Source organism: Camellia sinensis, chromosome 5, assembly GCF_055761805.1.
Source record: "Camellia sinensis isolate YWXY chromosome 5, ASM5576180v1, whole genome shotgun sequence".
Taxonomy (NCBI): domain Eukaryota; kingdom Viridiplantae; phylum Streptophyta; class Magnoliopsida; order Ericales; family Theaceae; genus Camellia; species Camellia sinensis.
The window spans coordinates 81,321,828-81,344,718 of record NC_138965.1 but is presented as its reverse complement, the minus strand read 5'-3'; positions in this window follow the sequence as shown (position 1 = coordinate 81,344,718).

The following is a 22,891-nucleotide window of genomic DNA, read 5'->3' as shown; positions in this document are numbered from 1 at the left end:
CCTTAGATTGAGTTGAAATCGACGGAAACCTAGACAGATTTTTCATGGTCGGTGCCTTCCTGAATCAAGCCGACAAACAGCAGCTAATTTCCTTTCTGCTCAGCAACCTTGATGTCTTTGCGTGGACTCCATATGAGATGCCAGGTATAGATCCATCTGTTTCGCAGCACTGTTTGAATGTTGACCATAAATGCAAGCCGATCATTCAGAAAAGCCGGCGGTCAGCCGCAGAGCATACAGCTATCGTTGTTGAAGAGGTCAACAGGTTGCTTGACGCCGGGGCAATCAGGGAAGTGACCTACCCTACATGGCTCTCTAATACTGTGATTGTGAAGAAGAAAAATGGGACTTGGCAAGTGTGCGTTGATTTCATAGACCTAAACAAGGCCTGCCCCAAGGATTGTTTTCCCCTACCCAGAATTGACCAGCTTGTAGATGCGATGGCACACCATCAGCGTATGAGCTTCCTTGATGCTTACAGGGGCTACCATCAAATCGCCATGCATCCGGAGGACCAAGACAAAACTGCATTCCTCACCCCAAGAGGAACCTACTGCTATAAGGTTATGCCTTTTGGGCTGAAGAACGCGGGGACAACTTACCAAAGACTGGTCATTGCCATGTTCAAGGAGCAACTCGGCCACACTATGGAAGTGTACATTGATGACATGGTGGTCAAGTCTAAAGAAGAGAAACTCATCTAGCCGACTTGGAAGAGACATTCGACATTCTACGCAAATACAAAATGAAGCTGAACACTTTCAAATGTGCGTTTGGGATCAGCTCTAGCAAAGTCTTGGGTTACATTGTCAACCCCCGTGGAATCGAAGCCAACCCGAGGCAAATCACAACAATCTTGGAGCTCGACTCCCCTCGTTCAGTAAAAGAGGTTCAAAAGTTAATGGGGATGGTCGCCGCACTCAACAGGTTCATCCGTCGGCTTACAGATCATTGCCGACAATTCTTCCATACACTACGGCAGGGCAAGGCTTTTGAATGGTCCGTCGAGTGTGAAGCCACTTTCAACGGCCTCAAAACCTACCTCCGATCAGTTCCACTCCTGACAACACCATCGGCTGGCGACCAGCTCATTTTGTATCTAGCAGTTTTCGATAAGGCCGTCAGCGCCACACTGATAAAGGAAGAGCTGGGAGAGCAGCGGCCAGTGTATTATGTGAGCAAGGCAATGGTTGACGCCAAAACACGCTACCTTCCGCTAGAAAAACTCATCGTAGCCTTAGTTATGGCGGCAAGAAAACTGATGCATTACTTCCAGGGGCATAGCATCGGGGTGCTAACAGATTATCCCCTCCGATCAGTACTATGTAGTGCAGAAGCATCAGGACGTGTTTCAAAGTGGGCTCTTGAACTTGGCCGGTACGATATTCAATTTCTACCTAGAACCTCAATCAAAGGACAGGTGCTTGCCGACTTTGTTGCCGAATTAACTGGAGGTCTTGCCGGCTTCAGGTCTGATGAAATTCAACAGAAGCCGAACTAGAAAATTTATGTTGGGGACATTTGGCAGTGGTATTGTGATGGATCATCCAATCAGCGGGGCAGTGGAGCTGGAGTAGTAATTATGGCTCCCAACGGCGTAATAATTGAGTAGGCCGTCAAGCTCGACTTCGAAGCTTCAAATAACGAAGTCGATTACGAAGCCCTTCTAACCGGTTTGCGGAATGCACATCTTCTGGGTGCTCGGCTTTTGCTTGTATTTTGCGATTCAAAATTGGTGATCAATCAGCTAAAGGGGGTGTACGCGGCAAGAAACGACTGTATGGTGGCTTACATGAAAATGGCTAACTCCTTGCTGGCAAAATTTGACCATCATGAATTGAATCAGATAACACGTGATCAGAACACACATGCAGATGCCCTGGCTTGCCTAGCCTCCACCATTAACTCAGAGATTAAACGGACCATCGAAGTAGGTTTCATCCCGGAGCCGAGCATTGGCCCTTCGGAGGAAATCCAGGTCAATATCATAGAATCTGGACCGAGTTGCATGGATCCCTTTGCTGTATTTCTGTCTTCCGAATAGCTCCCAGAGGACAAGAAAGAAGCACACAAGCTGCGAAGCAAAGCCCTGCGATACTACTTGGATCTGGAAGGAAAGCTTTATAAAAAATCCCTTTCGGGTCCATATTTGGAATGTGTGCATTCGCTTCTGACTAAAATACATGAAGGCAGTTGTGGTGCCCATTTTGGCGGGCGCTCTTTGGCTCATCGAGCCGTGACACAGGGGTATTACTGGCCGACAATGAGAGCCGATGCCGAATGTTACGTAAAAAAGTGTGAATAGTGCCAGAAGTTCTCTCCCTTGACCCACCTGCCTGCTGAAGAGCTAAGCTCCATAACTAGTCCTTGGTCGTTCGCCCAACGGGGACTTGACATCGTCGGACCATTGCCAAGGGCCCCAGGGAACAAACGATTCCTGCTTGTCGCGACAGATTACTTCACAAAATGGGTCAAAGTAGAGCCATTAACGCACATTCGAGATGTTAATATTAAGCGCTTTGTATGGAGAAATATCATAACACGATTCGGCATTCCAAGAGCACTTATCTCAGACAACGGCACCCAATTTGATTGCGGCGTCTACCGAGATTTGTGCAACAAGTATGATATCCGGCCTTACTTTTCCACGCTAGCTTACCCACAAAGCAATGGTCAAGCTGAAGCCTCTAACAAATCTATCTTGGACGGCATCAAGAAGAGGCTGAAGAAAGCTAAAGGAAAATGGGTAGAACAGTTGCCGAGTGTGTTGTGGGTTCATCGAACTACGCCAAGGCGATCCACTGGGGAAACGCCGGTTTCTTTATGCTTTGGAACCCAGGCAATTATAACCCTAGAGATCGGCCTTCCAACCTTGAAGTCAAAAGTTTTTGACATGGGCCAAAACGACATGATGTTGGCCTTGGATTTGACTCTGATTGAAGAACGAATAGACCGTGCCCTTGCGTCCATGGCACGGTACCAGCAGTAGCTTGCTAAGTTATATAATCAACGTGTTCAGCTGCGCCACTACACACCAGGAGAGTTGGTCCTAAAGAAAGTACTCCCAGCTGTCAGAAAATCGGCTGATGGAAAATTGGGTCCAAAATGGAACGGCCCATATCAGGTCGATTTGATCGCTGGAGTAGGGGCATATCAGCTCAAAGACATGTCTGGAAGGAGCCTGCCACGTCCTTGGAATTCAACGCACTTGCGTAAATTTTATCACTAAACCTGACCTGTGGGGAATGATACTAGTTTTGAATGGTTCACCATGTACATATTTCACTCTTCCAATGCAAAGTCTCTCATTTTCTTATCGCCTAATTCAGTTCAAAAGTCTCCGGATTCAGAGCCCCATCGGCGCATGACACCTTTGGGCCGATTAAAGCCTCCAAATTCGAAATGCCCTTCGTGGATATCACGATTGGCCAAATTAAGTCTCTGGATTCAGATCCCCATCGGTGAATGACACCCTTGGGCCGATTAAGCCTCTGGATTCGGAGCGCTCTTCGTGGATATCACGACTGGCCAAATTAAGTCTTCGGATTCGGAGCCCCATCGGTGAATGACACCCTTGGGCCGATTAAGCCTCTGGATTCGGAGCGCCCTTTGTGGATATCACGATTGGCCAAATTAAGTCTCCGGATTCGGAGCCCCATCGGTGAATGACACCCTTGGGCCGATTGAGCCTCTGGGTTCGGAGCACCGTTCATGGATATCACGATTGGCTAAATTAAGTCTCCGGATTCGGAGCCCCATCGGTGAATGACACCTTTGGGATGATTAAAGCCTCCGGATTCGTAGCGCCCTTCGTGGTTATCACGATTGGCCAAATTAAGTCTCCGGATTCGGAGCACCCTTCGTGGATATCACGATTGGCCAAATTAAGTCTCCGAATTCGGAGCCCCATTGGTGAATGACACCTTTGGGCTGATTAAGCCTCCGGATTCGGAGCACCTTTCTTGGATATCACGATTTGCCAAATTAAGTCTTCGGATTCGAAGCCCCATCGGTGAATGACACCTTTGGGCCGATTAAAGCCCTTTTGATTCGGAGCGCCGTTCGTGGATATCACGATTGGCTAAATAAAGCATCCGAATCTGGAGCCCCAGTCGCGCATAACACGTTTGGGCCGATTAAGACTCCAGATTCGGAGCGCCCTTCATGATGAAGGTTAAGGCATATAAATATTCAAAGTGGAATGTTTTGTTAAGCTGAGCCGGCAAAAACCGTTTACACTTTAAAAGCATACAAACATTGAAAATGAAATGCTTGAATAAGTTGGGTCGGTGCAACTGCATAAACAAAATTAAAATATGCAAACATTTGAAACGAGATGCCCAATCAGGCATGCAAACATTCAAAATCAAACACAAACATTTAAAATAAAATATTTTATTAAATTATCCAATAGATACATAGTTGACGCCCAATCTGTGTTGGAACGTTTACAATATATGTTTAGTTCTATTCGGCGTCGCCCTCGTCATCACTCTTCTCAATTTCAAAAGTGCCAAAAGGAAAGTCGTGACGATGATATAATGGCGACGCCAATTCAACTCCTGCTCCTTGGAGTGCCTCTGAGGCTTGGTGAGCCTTAATCCACCCGTGCCTAAAGCCCTGATTCTCGCATCGGCACACCTTCTCTGCGAGTTTCTCCTTGGTCTTGTCGATCCCGACTCTTTGACCGTCGTGGAAGCCTTTTTCATAACCCACGGTCCTTGCATTTTCCACGGCAAACATGCTTGCCGTATCCCGATCGGCTATCGCGTGACTTAATAGCCGTTGGGTCACTCCCTACTCCATGGCCGGGTTAGACTGACCTGCCGCACGCGGCTCGGTGGTTTGAGCCTTCCTAAGTTCCCTAAGCTCACGCTCGGCCTTCTCCACGCGAGCCTCCAAGTTCCGAATTTGTTCATCATTTTTCTATATTTTTGACCGCACGGCACGAAGGCGTATGCCGACTTCATAAGTGGTATACAACCCTTTTACCGCCCCGTGGATGCCCTCTCGAAATACTTCGAAATCCTGTCGACCAACCATCAACTGCTAGACTGCCAGTGGAAAAATCCGTCGAGCAAACTCGACCGCTACACCTGGGTCGTTGACAATGGAGTCCACCTCCGTCATCGGTTTATTCCCCACAAAAACTGCAAAACTCAACGGTCGCGACGTCGCGTCGGCCTTATTTCTCGGTCACAGTCGTGGGGATCTTCCCCGTTGCTGTTTTTCCTTTCGGGGTGATCTACTTCGACGACTTGGAGGCTGACGTTTTTCCCGTTCTTTCGACGTCCTACCTCCCGTACGGGTGGGTTTGCTGCTGCGATTCATTGCAGTGTCAAGCTTAGCCAATGTTCGCGCTTCTCCTCTACTGTTGAAGAACAATCTATTTGACATTCGCACTTATCTATCCTAACGCAACAAATTGTTTTAAATTGAGTCTAAACACAATACGTGGAGTCACTGGCGCGAAAAGTCCATCCCATTTATTTCTAACGCTTGCAGCGCCCCCGAGGCGATTTCATTAACGCTAAACTCCAAAAGACTGATGAGGATCGACGTGCACCGCAACCAGTCCATAAACTATTAGTGTTCGACTTTTTGAAGTTCATGAATTGGCTGGGGCAAGGGCAGATTTATTAATCTGATCGGCCAAGCATCTAAGCCCGATGCCAATCGATGTGTTCCACAGCCACTCCATGAACTATTAGCATTCTGCTTTTGGAGTTCATGCATTGGCCAGGGCAAGGGCAGATTTATTAATCTGATCGGCCTAACATCTAAGCCCGATGCCGATCGATTCGTGCCACAGCCACTCCATGAACTATTAGCAGTCGACTTTTTTGAGTTCATGCATTGGCCGGGGCAAGGGCAGATTTATTAATCTGATCGGCCAAGCATCTAAGCTCAATGCAGATCGATGTGTGCCACAGCCACTCCATTAACTATTATCATTCGGCTTTTTGGAGTTCATGCATTGGCCGGGGTAAGGACAGATTTATTAATCTGATCGGCCTAGCATCTAAGCCCGATGCCGATCGATGTGTGCCACAGCCACTCCATGAACTATTAGCATTCGGCTTTTTGGAGTTCATGCATTGGCTGGGGCAAGGGAAGATTTTTTAATCTGATCGGCCAAGCACCTAAGCCTGATGCCGATCATTGTGTGCCACAGCCACTGCATGAACTATTAGTATTCGGCTTTTTGGAGTTCATGTATTGGCTGGGGCAAGGGCAGATTTAGTAATCTGATTGACTATTCAACGAGGCTAAATTAAAATTGCCTAGTTATCTAATCGGCAAGTATACATGAATGTTTTATCCAAATTAGCAAAAAACAATACCGTTCATCAATAACAAAATTTAGCACAAATAATAGCAAAGTACAAAGGAAATTTTTATTAGTAAATTGGGCACAAATTGTAGCCATTTTACATATGAAAACTACTAAATAAAAAGCTACAAGTTCGCATGAAAATGCCTAGCAAAAAACTATGGCTATAACAATACATGAAAACTACTAAACGAAAAGCTGTAAGAATACATTCAAAATCCTAAAACAAAAACAAGTGTCGCCGAAATTAATCCCCGGAGTCAGACTCTAGCAGCTCAACATCCAATTGCTCGTATGGCATCGGCATAGCCAATGTCACATCAACAGCAGCAAGGGCTTTGAGCCAGCCGTGTTTGAATCCCCGATTTTCAAACTTGGGGACTTCTTCCACATAGTTGGCGAGAGTAGCACTTTGCCCGGCCTCGAACGCCTTGGAAGCCTCCGAGTCGGCTGCTTCTTTTGCCTTCTTTAATTCTTCCAACTCAGCCTCTAGTTTGGTGATCGCCTCTTGGGCTAAGTTGAGCGCGTCTTCGTTTGCGTCTGCCCTCTTCTCGGCGGCCAATCTCAGCTGATCCGCATTTCTCACCCTCTCCATCTCGGCCTCGGCCCTGGCGCTTTCCATTTTCACCCTTGCTGCCTCGAAATCAGCCCTGCTCCTTTGGCCTTCTACTTCCGTTTGTAAATGGCCAAGTCGTTCGACGGCGTCATGCTGGCGACGACCTATCTCGGCTATTCTCCCGACCATCTATGAAACAAGAAATTAAAACCAAAACAATATTTGTATAAAAGGGAAAGACAAGGTGAAGGTATATACCAGGAGAGTCGATTGAGCGGCTAGCGCTATTACCAGCAGATCCGACTCCGCCCAGAAAGTCGCCTTGTCAGTCGGCAATAAGACGGATGTAGCCATGCTGAGTGCGACGGTTGGGTCTTTAATTGCCGAAGCATCAGAGGAGATCGGCGTGTTTTTTTATCTTCAGTTGAATGACAAAAGGCACAATCACATCTGATTCCTCTAAACAAGGCCGTTTGTCAGCACGGTTTTCTTCTGAGCCGACCTCGACCTCGGCAGGACGCTTCTCTGCCCTTTGCTCAGCGTCTTGATCGGCCTGCACAACCACCTCGGACTCGGCACTTCAATTTTTTGCCGTTTCCTCCTCAATAATAGGCAAGGAGGGCTGAGATTCGACAACAGGCAGGGAGGGCTGAGATCAAGCAATACTTACAGAACCCACCCGTGTTGTCACCGCCTGAGCTGGGAAAATCGTTGATTCTGTACCTTTCAGTGACTGAAACTACAATGGGCTGCATGCTTGCGCAAGAGTCTGAGGACAAAGTGGAAAGAGCTATTTACTACCTGAGCAAGAAGATGCTGGGTTACGAGACCCGCTACACTCCGCTCGAGAAGGCTTGTTTGGCCTTGGTATGGGCTACCTGGAAGCTGCGGCACTACCTATTAGCTCACTCTGTAATATTGGTTTTGAGATTGGATCCCATCAAATATCTCTTCGAGAAACTAGCACTTACGGGTAGGCTAGCTCATTGGTTGCTTCTGCTTTTCGAATTTGATCTAAAATATGTGACGCGCAAGTCAGTAAAGGGGAGAGCGGTAGCGGAGTTCCTAGTTGATCACCTTGTGGAAGGGGATGAAGCAGTTGAGTACCTATTCCCAGACGAGGCCATTTTGCATGTCGAAGACGAAACCTGGACGATGTACTTTGACGGAGCGTCAAACCAATATGGGTATGGGATAGGGGTATTGTTAACAGCACCCGACAATTCCCGCATACCTTTAGCATTCAAACTCCATTTTGGTAGCACTACTTCACAAAGTGGGTTGAGACCCAATCTTATGCGGTGTTGAAGACTTCGCATGTTGCAAAGTTCATCAAGAACAACATCATCTGTCATTACGAGGTCCTGAACGAGATCATTTCAAATAATGGTTCCCACTTCAAGAAAGAAGTGATCGACTTGTTGGACAAATACAACATGGCTTTTTATAAGTCATCTACATATCAGCCACAGAACAACGGAGCGGTTGAGGCCGCCAACAAGAACATCAAACACATTTTGCAGAAAATGGTGGAAACCTACTAGGACTGGCCAGATAAATTGCCATTTGCTCTGTGGGGCTACCGGACTTCAATTAGAACTTCTACTTTGGCGATTCCGTATTCATTAGTCTATGGGATGGAGGTCGTTCTGCCTATCAAAATTGAAGTCCCGTCATTGCGAGTACTGGCTGAGTGTCAGATAGCTGAGGCAGATTGGCAGTAGAGCAGGTTCGAAGAACTCATGTTGTTCGATGAGAGAAGGCTGAAAGCACTGTACCATGTTCAGGGTTATCAACAACGAATTGCCAGGGCTTTCAGCAAGAAAGTTAAGTCCAGGAATTTGAAAGAAGGAGATTTGGTGCTCAAAGACAATCGAGCTCCCATCCACGACCCTAGGGGCAAGTTCAGACCCAATTGGGCTGGTCCTTACATCATCAAGTCTATCTGGTCGGGTGGAGCTGTCGTTCTGATGGACCTAGATGGCCTAGAGTTCTCCCAACCGATCAACATGGACAAGTTGAAGAAATATTTCCCCTGAGTGGCTTGCTAGGCTGAAAACCCGAAAGGGCGACCTAGGCAAACGTTAGAGCACAAAAAATTTGAAATTATAAAAACTGAGCTCGCAAGGTTGAAAACCAGCAAAGGGCGGCCTTGGCAAAAGTTAGAGCGTAAAAGGTGAGGGTTAATACACGAGTGAACCTGAGCCAAACTACGTAAGGCTTGATTCCCATCTTTGGGATACGTAGGCGACTTCATTCTGATGTCCAGCCATAAACACTTCCTCGATCAACTTTGTCCATGTGATCGCCTTGGTCATCTTTGTCTATTCAACATTCAAGAGCTTGGTTATGATCTCCGGTGCAGTGCTACTTAGACTAGGGGCAACTTTCCAATTGCTGGAATCCGGTGTTGTGCATGTCAGTGACAGATCTCAAGCGTGTCCAGTTCTAATCCATATCAAAAATGGTTTTGAAAAGTTTTAATAAAAGTTGATTTTGTTCAAATTAATCTTTTTTTTTATAACTCAGACCACTTTTTGGACCAAAACGGAAAATTTTCAGTACCCGTAACCTTCAATTTCATTTATTTCAATATAGAGCTCTCCTACTCTTGGATACAAATTGAATTTTCTTTTCATTACATTCATAAAGAAAACTTGAAAGTTCTGATTAAAGCAAATAAATCTGGGGCATAGTCAGGTGTTCCTGCGTCCCCTCCCAGAGCTGGTCGAAGCCTCTGATGCCAAGATGGGCCCAATCTATGCCTCTTCATTGAGCCAATCTATGCACTCATCAGAGAGGGTGCAGCTGAAAGTAGGAGCGGGGGCCAGAAGCTCTCTTGTCCTCTATGCCATGGCATACTGAGCTAGCTGCGTGCCTCGGACCAGAAATGTGGCAAGGTACTCAATCCCTTCTTTCGGGCAAATCTAATCATGTCCGAATTGGTACCGGAACCGGAACAGAAAATAAAAGACACAGTGTGTCATGCCAATCAACTGAATCCTGGGCTAACGGGTCATGCTGTAACTCATTGCCGGCAGATTGAGCCAAGGGCAACACGAAGCAATGTGGTCCGCGGACAAACTGCACATCCAGTTGTACCACCATCCCTTATCAGGGGCATCGACAAGACGTCGTCAGAAGAAATAGCTGCAAGCTGAATATGTTGGGCATAAGTCCACAACCTTCAATTTATCCATCAACCATACCTGGGGAGGGATGAAAAATGAGAGATTAAAGAATAGAGAGGTGTATGTTAAGAGAAAAAGTAAGAAAAGGGTTTTGAGAGAAAAACCGAGCTTGAGGGCCGAGTGATGTGAGCAATATATATGTGAGATGGGATGGGAAACATTACCTGCAGTAGTAATGGACTCCATGCAAACCTAACCGTCTCCCGACGATGAAAAGCATCCAATCCCATCAACGTTTCGGCTAGCTCATGGCAATGCAACTTTTGCCCTCTTTCAAGCCCTCGGCGACTTCAATCAAACGAGTGCTAAACCCACCAGAGCCTGGGGCGAGCAAGAAATGAGACAACATGCACAAGCAAAGCGCATGTCGCCAATAACCCTGCCAATGATGGTCGCCGCGGTCACCGACATCAGAAAACCGACAAACCTAGCTCGGAATGTCCTGCTCTCTGTCGTGAATCAATGACCGAGCATCATGCAAAGTAAGGCCGCACATCCATCCTAGGGCTTGGATGTGGCCGAACCGGAGCTAAGGCAAGATTTCTTTATCGCGCTCGGATTCCATTAAAGCTTGGAAATCCTCGTAAGTAGGACACGTCTCTTGACCGCAAAAGCTAAAGACGTGTGTTACCGGATTCCAAAATCTTACCGCAGCATAGAGGAACGAAAAACGCACTGGGGTGCGACCCAGCGTGAATAGTGCATTTATGCCGAAGCCCTAGAAATTCAGCTTTTCCGAGCCAACCAAATTGGCAATCCAATTTGTGAGATTTTGGACAAGGAACTCTTCCATTTGGTGCAAATCAGTGTTGAAATGAGAAAAACTACAAATCTGTGGCTTTTGTAGAAGATAAGGTGTTGAGTGGAAGATAGGTGTCAACATTCTGGAGGTTCTTGCCATTTTTGGCCGATCGACCAAATATAGTGTCAACAGACCATCCCTTTTGGCCGATCGGCTAAAAATGTTGGCCGATGGCCATTTCTTGTGGCCGATGGCCTCTCCCCTTGTTCTATGAGTAGTCTTTGTGTGGAACATGCTGAGAACTTGTGATTGGTTCCACTTCCAATGCCTTCCGGTGTTGATTTTGCGAAGTCACGCCTGTTTGCTTATCGAGTTGTCGTACATTTGTTTATCGAGTTGTAATTTGCATCCTTTAAGTCTTTGTTTTGCTTATCGAGTTGTATTTACACTTTGTCAGCTTGTTAAGGTCTTTGTTTTGTTTATCGAGTTGTTTTGTCATTTCGTGGTTCACTACCTGATTAATTGCAATTCGAGTGATTGGTTTTCAAAACAAAAGTTCAATCTCATTTACATTGTTATGTAATGCGATGCGATGCGATGCATAGAATGTACAAATGTAACACTTTTTGAACAAAATAGTTGTTTCATTTCATCATATGTCTCTTTTGTAAAAAAAAAAATACACAGTTTTGAGAAAATAAAACATGCCTGAGGCAGTACAATGTGCTCAAACTACCAGTAAAAAAAAAAGTAAAACAAAAAAGCGAAAAGCAACAAAATGTCTAAATAAAGCAAAAGAAGAAAAACAGCAAGTGTCTGGATCAGTACCAGTCATCTCGAAGGTGGGGGTCGGTCCTAGTCCTCTTCTTGGACGAGGGTCCAAGATCACCACCGCAGGCTCCGTGGTCAGAGTCTGGGCTGTCTCCGGCCTCACCCTGGGATGACGCCGCCTCCTCATCAGAATCATCGGGGGAGGGTTCTCGTGAACTGCTGTCAGCACGGGTGCACCTGTGTCTGCCTCGGCTGTGGATAGTCATTCTTCGCCTGACTCCCCCTCCTCCTCGAGCAGGTACAGAAGGTCCAGCTGGAGCACCTCCTGCGGCCGGAATCTGGAATGGGGCCTGAAAGGAACAAATGGCAAATGCATCAGTTATGCTACCCAAAGTAGGGTATGAATACCGAATACAATGTGTGAGTACAATGTATGAATGCTGTGGGCAATGTGTGAGTACAGTGTATGCATGCTGTGAACAATGTGTGAGTACAGTATATGAATGTTGTGAGCAGTGTGTGAGTATAGTGTATGAATGTCGTGAGCAATGCTGTGAGCAGTATGTGAGTTCAAGTGTATCAGTACCGCGAGTGCTATGTATCTAGTGCCTTATCCACAATGTGGTACATCGGATCAGTATGAAACAGATTATGCAAAGTTCGAGACTGCGGTTGAAGGAACTTATCGGGATGCCATAGAAGGTCAACAGGTCGATGCTCCGCTGCAGCATCCCCATCATGGAGGCAGTCAGCTCCAAAGACTAGTGAGTGTACTCGACGGAAGCCTGCAAAAGTGTTGCAGTCATTAGTATTCTACGGAATATCAAATGAAATGAAATAACTGTACATAACGCAAAGTATAGTAGTACATACCGGGGTCGAGCCGTAGACTCTGATAAGCTCATGATCAGCCGGCGGAGGAGCGATGGGTATCTGGTACGTCTCCCCACCCTGTCCTTGGCATGTCATCGTCGTAGGTGGCTCTGGCCATCCAGCTCCCTGTCCTCTCCGGGACCCACTACTCCCACGAGCCTGAGTCGTCATCGATGGTCCTGCTCCTGCTGCTGGAGCCGCAACCCTCTCTCTCTCGGCTCGGTGAGCACCAGTCAAAGGCCGCATCAGATAGGCCTGGATGAACTCGGTGTAGTCACCTTTGTCTCTAACGGGCTCAGAGTCCCAACTAAGCATATAGTCTATCATCTCCTCTAAGGTATACCTCTCGGTGTGCCTGGTGTGGGTAGGAAAAGGTGCTGGAACTGTCTGCTCTGGCAAGCCCAAGGTCTGCCACAAGAAGTGCTCCTTGAAATACCATGCCCGACAGACCGGGCCCTCCAGCAGAATCCTGAAACGGGCAGTCTCCCGAGCATCCCCGTACCCATCTCTCACTCTATCGGGCAACACCGCCCAGGGCTAGCAGGTGATCTGCAAACAACAAAATATATAGTTTGTTATCTACTGTTAAAAGTACAATGTAAAGCAAAGTTTAAATGAACTGAAAGGTTCGAAATACCTCAGCTGAGGTGATGGTATTGAAATAATGGCGGAAGAACAGGAAAGACTCCCTAAGCCTCCGCTCGCACCTCACGTCGAATCGGTAAGAAAAGGGAACCATGGGGGGCATCTCCTCTTCCGGCACTGGGGCAAGCCTAGGAAAGTAGGCATACACCCACAACTGTGGAGTGTAACAGGGCAAATATTAGTATGCTTATCAAATAAAACAGAATGCGAATAAAAAAGAAATTACAGAACAGTGTGCAGAGTGTGCAGTGTGTGCATTGTACAGTCAGTGTAAAGCAGATTGCATGTTCGCAGTAGTGTGCAGATTGTGCAGTGTGTGCAGTGTACAGTCAGTGTAAAGCAGATTACATGTTTGCAGTGTGTGCAGTGTACAAATAATGAAAAGCAGGATTGAAAAGACAGAAAGGGAAAGTATACCTCCCAGGCTCGCCAGTAGCCCCCAAGCAACTGTTCGCTGCGGCGGGAAGATAAGCTCATATATCCGTAGAGAGTGGCCAAGCCTGCGCCACCCCAATCGTAGCGCTAGATCCGGGTTACGTCCATCAGTGCACTCAGCAAATAGAGGGCAATAGTGTTCGCCCGATCGGCGAAGAGTGTGGTCCCAAGTAGGAACATGATTAAACCGCAAGCATACTGCTCCACCTCATCCCGAGTCGTGGGTGCCTGGATCCTCAAGTGGTCCTCAAACCAAGAGTACCTCACAAATCCCGTACGGGAGAGAGGAGGCTGAGTGCCAAGCAAGTAAATCTGTGCTGCGTCCCACTCGTCCATATCGGTGTCCAAAGGGATCGGATCACTCCCTACTCCGATGCCTGTGAGCATGGAGAAGTAAAAGGGAGTCATCGTCATCTCCCCGGTAGCAGAAAGGTGGAAGGAGTCGGTGGTGTCCCACCACCTCCCCACCAGTGTGCCTAGAAGAGGCCTACTCGCAGTAAGGCGGGAGAGTCCCCTGCAGAAAACGCCGAAGCCGGCATGTTCAATGATGTCACAGACTGCATCAGGCAGCTCCATGTACCAACCGTGGGCGACGATGTTCCCATACCCCCGGAAGTCATGGGAATCTCCCTGTTTTCAAAACAAACAGTTGTGAAGCAATGTTAGAAATACCGTGTTGAAAAGCATTCATAATTGATGAAAATGCAATGTGTTCATGTGTTCAAGTTTACATAGATATCGGGTGTGGGTGTGCTCACAGATGAACTACAGCATATGATATATCAGTGTGTTTGGATTATTCAGCTTAAAATGCAGTGCGTGTGCATGTGTTCAAGCTCACACAGATATCGACTGTGGGTGTGGGTGTGCTCACGGTGAACTAAGCATATGACATATCAGTGTGTTTGGATTATCCAGTAGAGAATGCAGTGTATGTGCATGTGTTTGAGTTTAAACAGGTATCGAGTGTGGGCGTGCTCACGGTGAACTACACATATGATGTATCAGTGTATCTGGGTTAAGCAGTTAAAGAACCGTATCGACTATCGCAGTTATATGTTCTACATTGCAGAAAATGAGACAGAGGGAAAGAGTTTACCTCAAAAGCGCCGTAGGAAAAATGTGACTCTGGCTCGGGCAGCAAAAGCTCCAGTGATGCACCTCGCGCATAGCTCCTGAAGTGGCGGATGCCGTCGGGAGGCAACACGTGTATCGCTGGCCTGTAGGTCGCCGGATCAAATGGTCGAATGCAAAGAGGTAGGAGCTAGACCTCAGGGTCCACGTCTATATCTAGGGGAGCCACACCCCGTGGAATGTTGTCAGCCATCTCAAGAAGAGCGCAAAAACGGCCGAAACTGTGAAAAATGGGTGAGAATACGAAAAGTCAACCCCGAGGGGTGAAAAATGGGAGAAAAGGTCGGAGTGTGGAAAAAGCACGAAGACCGAGGTATAACTCGAGGGAAACAAACCCCAAATGGTGGAAACCAAGAAAGGGACACCGAAAACAAATTTTGATCGGTTCAAAGTGTGCGAAACGGGAAGGGTTTCGCGAATCGAACGAAAAAAAAGGCTCGAAAACAAGAGAAAAACACAGATTGAAGCGAAGAAAATGACCTAGAGAGAAAGAGGGAGGATTTTCAAGCTTGGAGAAGTGAGGATATAAGGTTTGGAACCTTATATTTAAAGACTCGTGGCTAAAAGACTCGTGGCTAAAAGACAAAACTGCCCCCGAAACTGCCATTTTTGGCTGATCGGCGAAATTTTTAGCCGATCGGCTAAATGTTTGGCCGATGAACTCATTTTGTGGCTGATGGGTGGCCGATGGACTCCCCTTGTGGTCGATGCACCTCCCACACCTTTGTTAGGTTAGTTATGTTGTTTGGGACCTTCATATCTCAAGACAGTGCAAGAAAGTAGACTTTTGAAGCTCAACCGACCTCCGTGTTGACCTCGAACCTTGTTTTCTGTGTGCGATGCTCGGTACGCGCAAGGTGTATCCTTTTTTGTACCTTTTGTATCTTGCGAGATTCGGAAACTGCTTTAAATACGTTGCATTACAATGCTTTGTCATGTTTGTAATAAGCGCACACCATCTCTTGCATTGTTATGCACGTCTATATGCATTGTAGCACACACCATCTCTTGCATTGTTATGCATGTACTACAATCGTTGTAATGCACACCATCTCTTGCATTGTTATGCACGTCTATATACGTTGTAGCGCACACCATCTCTTGCATTGTTATGCACATACTACATGCGTTGTAGCGCACACCATCTCTTGCATTGTTATGCACGTACTATATGCATTGTAGCGCACACCATGCTTCCATTGTTATGCACACCTCTTATGCGTTGTCGCGCACGCTATTCTTGTATTGTCATGCACATCCCTTAGGTCGCATTGTCTTGCGCCCCTCCATCCGTGTTGTTTCGCATATCTCATTTGCATCATCATACATCTTATTATGTTACATACATTATCATGCATTTCAGTACATGCATTGTCATGAACATCTCATTTGCATTATCATGCACATCTCATTTTCATTGTCATGCATTTTCTCATTCGCATTGTCATGCATATCTCATCTGCATTTTCATGCACGTTTCATTTGCATTGCCATGCATTACATGCTTGCATTGTCATGCATATCTCATCTGCATTTTCATGCACGTTTCATTTGCATTGTCATGCATTTTCCTACCTTGCATTCTCATGCATGTTTCATTTACATTGTCATGCATTTTTTTTTCACCTTTCATTTTCTTGCACATTCCATTTGCATTGTCATGCATTTCAGTACATGCATTGTCATGCACATTTCATTTGCATTGTCATGCATTTTCCTACCCTGCATTGTCTTGCACGTTTCATTTGCATTGTCACGCATTTTCCCACCTTGCATTTTCCTGCACATTTCATTTGCATTGTCATGCATTTTCCTACCTTGCATTGCCTTGCACGTTTCATTTGCATTGTCATGCATTTCCATACTTGCATTGTCTTGCTCGTTGTGTGCATTGTTTTGCACGCCCTGTAACTGGCATTGTCTTGCTCGTTACGTGCATTGTTTAGCACCCTCCTATAACTGGCATTGTCTTGCTCGTTATGTGCATTGTTTTGCACCCCCTGTAACTGGCATTTTCTTGCTTGTTACGTGCATTGTTTTGCACCCCCTATAACTTGCATTGTCTTGCTCGTTACGTGCATTGTTTTGCACTCCCTGTAACTGGCATTGTCTTGCTCGTTACGTGCATTGTTTTGCACCCCCCTGTAACTTGCATTGTCTAGCTCGTTATGTGTATTGTTTTGCACCCCCTGTAACTGGCATTGTCTTGCTCGTTACGTGTATTGTTTTACAACCCCTGTAACTGGCATTGTCTTGCTCGTTACGTGTATTGTTTAACAACCCCTGTAACTGGCATTGTCTTTCTCATTACGTGCATTGTCTTGCACCCCCCTACTACTTGTGCAATGTTTTGCAACCTATCTAACTTGCATTGTTTTGCAACCTATCTCTTGCATTGTTTTGCAAATCTATTTAACTTGCATTGTTTTACAAACCCATCTAACTTGTGTTGTTTCGCACTTCTCTTACTTACATTGTTATGTACATCTTTAACATGCGTTGTTTCGCACGTTCTACTTCCATTGTTATGCACACTTCACTCGCGTTGTCACGCACTTCTCACTTGCATTGCTATGCATGTTTCTAACGATATTGTACCTGTTAAGTTTCTTTCTTTTGCAGGCACGATATTGTATGTACGGTTCATTTGAGGCTAGCGCGACCAAACGAACCGCACAGGTATTGTACATTCTCCGCGTGAGACGTAGTGAGAATTGAATAATTCTCTTACATCCTTTCTGCATGTAATGTAGTTTGGTTTTTATATGCTTGCTTAAAACTGTTGCATGTTATGCTTCATTACAGCTTTCTTTGCATGATCATAAGTTATGTTCGGCATCGTACATGTTCCTTGCATTTTGCCCCTCCCTTCGGGCACATATCTTGCTATCTTGTATGCTTGTCTAAATCTTCGGCCTTGTCAAAAATGGGTCGTTTCTGGGCTTTGACATTCACTCCCGTCATTGTTATGACTTTCGAGTTCTGTCAAAGAGGGCCAACTGTAGACACCCCATTTTTAACCATCCTCAAGACTTGGACGTCATCGTTTGAACACTCGATGATCATCCATGTTCGTGTTCGTTTTGAGTTCCCGGAGGTCTCAGCGCCGCGCCTTGCCTCATGATCTCTCAACTTGTCTGTTTTGTGCTTGGTTGTGGACCAAGGACTTGGTTTTTGCTTCTGAGGGAAGAGGGTGGCTTGTTGGCCATTCCCTCACCCCATCGACCAAGGCATGAAGCCGTCAGCCTTGTTTTCTTACCATCGGCCAAAAGTGTTGGCCGATCAGCACTCTTTTTGGTCGGTCGGCCCTTATGTTGGTCTATCAGCCATGTTTTTTAGCCGACCCCTGTTCATCTGCTTTATGCAGATATTTTATGCTAGCTGTCACAGCTGGCATCCACAATTCACCCCCTCCATACATGTGTATGGAGGGATTTGTCCCTTGCCTTAGCTTGCTTAGGAAGCTTAGAATTTGGAATTCTATAAGAAGGGAGCTCCTCCTCCCTTCTCAGAGGTTTTGAAAATTTAGGGTTAGAGAGTTGTATCTATCTATCTCTATATCTCCCTCTCTTCACATGTTTGTGTGTGTGTTTGTGCCCTAAAGGTTGTTTTGTTCATACTTTTGCACTAGAGCACCTAGTAGAACACCATCCTTGGTTGCTGAGGTCCTAAGTAATTGGTGTTAGGGTTCTTGAGGCGATTTTGATCAGAGAAACCTGTTGGTGTTGTGTTCTTGGAGGTGTTCTTCAAGGGTGAGCAAACTTGCTTTTAATGCCCCATTCTTGCTTAAGCTTTTAGCCCTTCCTGCTTATTGTTTTAAGCTTAGCTATTAACTAATAAAAGTTCTTTTTTTACTTGGTTTAGACCTTTGTTTAAGGTCTCTTCTTGGTTTGGGGTTGTTTACCCCCTCCAAGGCCTTGTTAGGCCTTGATTTAGGCCATCCCTTTTGGCCTTTGTTCTTAGCTTTGCATGACCTTTCTACCATTGAAATCCAAAGGATTTTCAGTGGTGAAAAGGTGGTTTTGAGGTCTTAAATAGGAGAGGGTCATCCCCTCTCCTTGTCGTCTTGAATGCTTGCATAAATGGCTTATGCTGGTGTCTTGTATGCTTAGCTTGTTTTAGCTTCATTTCAGTGTGTATTAGGCTTTGTTTTGCTATAATATACCTCTGTTTCAAGTTGGTGTGATGGCCTCTTATATGCTTTATATACTTGTCTTGTAATCCTCTTGTTTGCCTCAACATGCATCATGTTGTAACATGTCATTTTACCATGATTTTGGCTCAACTCCATGAAGCTTTTAGCCTTGTTTTACCATGCTCGAGCTCTGTTTTGCCTTGTCTTGGTCATGCTTGCATTGTTTTGTATAGCTACCATGCAATCTAGCTTGTTAGCTTTGAGTATCCAAGTCACTAGCATGCTTTACTTGGGTCATTTCAGTGATTTGGCATCATTTGTTATGTTATTTCAGTCCATATAGTATGCTCATATACTTGCACTTATCACTCCTTTAATGTTTTAAAGAGTTGATGACTTATGCCTCATGAATGGACCATTGTGTATGCCTCCATGTTTAGGCCTCTAAGATGTCATTTCAATGTGTTTTTGGTCTTATTCTAACGTGTCATAACTCTGATTTTGGTTGCTTAAATCATACCATGTTCGGTTTTGATAGGTTTAGTGCAACACCCCTTTTGTAGCCTTGCATGCTCCTTGTTTTAAGCCCATCTTTCTAGCATGTTTTGGCCTTGGCCATTGCATGTTTTAGGCTCATTTTGACATGATTTAGGACTGTTTTTGGTTATACTTTCCATATGCTCTTTGTTTTGTGTAGCTTTGGTTCAAGTCCCTTTGCTAGTCTTAGGCTTTAAGCCTTATGCATGCTATGATTATGATTATATGTGTGATTTGGCATCATTTCTAACATCATTTCAGAGCATGTAGTGTTGTCACACTTGCATACTTTTCACTCTTTTAAGTGTGCTTAAGAGTTGTGTCTTCATGCCTAGGTGATAGGCCAATTAGTATGCATGTTTGTATATGCTTTTGTCCCTTATTTCTTAGCATTTTGGCTGCTGATTTGGGCATGTTTGAGAGCTATCCATGTTGGTTCAAGTCCATTTTCGCATGTTGTTGCATGCTTGCCTTGCACGTTGTTGCATACTTGGCCTATTGCATGCTTGAGTTATATTACATTTGGCATGCCTTTTGTTAAGTTGCTTTGTATGTTTGCATGCTAGTCCCATTGCATGTTATTGCATGCTTATCATTGGTATTGTTATTGCGTGCCTATTACATTGTAACACTTGCATGATTATGTTACTTTGTTAAGTTCATCATGTATGTATTACATTGGTCTAAATATACTTGTCCCTTTACATGTTGTCACATGTTTGCCTCACATGTTGTTGCATGTTTGTCATTGGCATTGTTGTTACATGCCTTGCATGTTTACTTGTTTAGGTTGTATGCCTATTGCACATTGCTTGCTTGCATGCTCATGTTGCATTAGCTTACTTGCATGCCTAGGTTGCATAGCATTATGCATGCATCCCTTGCCTCTTGATTAAGCATGATAGAGGTTGGGGCCCCTTATGTGTTGTGTGCATTTCATTTGATATAAATAGCACACTTGGCACCTTTGGCCATCATGCATTGAAATGCATGATTGGTGGCCCAAGGGTCGAGAACCATACTCCCTTGAGCTCATGACATGATAGGGAGGGTGGTTGTGCATACATTTTCTTGAAAATAAATTGCCATGCTCGGTTTGTCCTCTGCTACAACAAAACAGCATTCTGTAGGAAGATATAGCCAGTCGGCCATCTTTAATGCCGATCAACTACAAACATCTGGCTGAGATCCATACTTTTGGTCGATGACCTTTTTATCTTGGCCAATGATCCTATATTTTGGCCGGTGACCTCCCACAACACTCAGGGAGTGGTTCAGAAGCATCCTTGAGACTTTTGCAGTTTTCAGAGGTGCAAAGCAGTGCAAACAGAGGCAACATGTGGCATGGCAACGGATTTCGGAGCAAAGCCGACGAGCATGCATTCGTCCCTCTTCTCGAGGCTGTTTTACTATTTTCATAGCTTAGTTAATTTGTTTAATTAGTTAAGTGTTGTGGAATAATTAATTAGCTTGTTAGTTAGTTAATTAGTTAATTTGTATTATTCTTTTGGTCCCTTCGTCGAGAGGGCGCAATTTTGTAATAAGTGTGCGTGTGTGTGATGCATGTTGTTTTCCAACCCCACGTCTTTCTCCCTTTTACTTAACCGCTTACGATGGTTAGTTTTACGGCATATTTCAATTAGCATCCTTATGCTATGCATGTTTACATCATTCATCCGTATTGCATGCACCGGGCTCGGCACATCGTACTAACTGCATTGTATTTCAATTCATACTTGAATATATGTATCGAATTGTCGCATCTCATATGCCATTTTAGAATAGCCGAGCCTATTTCCAGTTGCATTTTGCATGCGATGCATTAGCCATTTTAACATGAACTACGATCATGCATTGATTTCTAACTAGTTCTCTATTTTGACTCGGATTACACTGTAAGTGTTTACGCTTTAGCATCTTGCATGAGTGTGAGTTTTGCCATGATAGCATGCTTGTCATGAGGCTAATTGCATATGTGATATAACTGCCTGAATGCTTGTGGGTGAAGGTTGGATTACTTGAATTGGAACAATTCATTGAAATACGCATTTTAGACTACTTGCGAGTAGCAAACTTCAAACCATTTTCCAAACAAACGAATATGCGATGCTTTGTTCCAAATTAGGCGATCTAGTCTATACTTGTTTGTTGTGCGCATCACGTAGTAATTCTAGCTAATTAACCCGAATAAGAACGCATGTGTTTTCAAAAATAAGATATCATGCTTAGTACAGGCCGATCTTTGATCGGGGGAGCAGGGGTGCTCATAGATGACCTTCCCCTCTCGTACCCAAGTTCCCAAGCCGAAGAAACTTTGGTGATGACGGACACGTGGCCTTAGGCACGAGTCAGGGTTTCCTAAATTTCTCAAAAAATAAAATATTTAGGTGGCGACTCTGTATTTGGCAAAGCAGTCCATGTTTGGCACTTCTTTACAAAAATCAGTTTTCCAAAATGATTTGCCGGGTTTGGACTCTTTGGTGATTTATCAATCTCACATCGCACATTGTGAGATCAGATTAAGAACCGTGACATTTGAGTCCGAACTGTAGCATGAGGCCCAAGGGCGCGCCTACACTAACTAGCTAATCTAAGCTAATTAAACTAATTATTACAAAACGAAGCTAATTAACTAACAAGTTAACTAATTAGGTACAAAGCCAAAGCATTAGCTAGCTAAGCAAAGTAGCTAAGTAAAGCAGTAAAGAGATGTTCTCAGGGTGAAGGGTGCATGCATACTCAGTCGCCTCATTCGGAAATCCATCACTGTGCCCCAACTTGCCTCTGTTTGCATTTGACTTCAGAACACTACACAAGCTTCCAGATAGCTTCTACTCCAACATGGAGACCTCCAGGAAGGTTGCCGACCACTTATTGGTGTTGTAGACCACCTGTAGACCACTTACATTTGCTGCAGACCAGAAAAAGTGGTCGACCAGCCACTTTTACTAGTCTGCCGACTAGAAAATTCTGCACAACTCCAGTTTGCTGCAACAGAGAACAAGAAGGGGCACGACAATGTATTTGCATGGTATATGTGCACAACCACCTTCCTTATCTGTCACGACCTGAACCCGCCCCTATGGGTTAAGGCCATAACCGACTAGTAATCACGAGATTACCGATGGCCTCAAACCAAATAAAATGAAACTCATCAGAGTAAGGGGCCAAACGGAAGCAAAATTCAAAACTTTGTCCATATAGCTGTGCTTATATGCACACCATCATGTTCTAAACATTCTTGTGTTAATAACTCACATCAAATATGTATCAACACAGAACATTGTACATACAGGATCATACAGGTTTAAGTCAGTCGAACCCAAGATTTATACACAGAAGTAGTCCAATGCTTTCGCCAACATAACAAAAACTATGAACAAAGGGCAAAAGCGAAGACAGTCTCGTGCGTGTGACGTTAGGGTTGACTCCTCAAAACTCTGATTGTTTCTCACAATTTCACCGAGACGGGTTCTGGACGTCCCTTCGCTCACCTACATGTACATGAATGACCGTGAGCGAAAGCCTAGTGAATAAT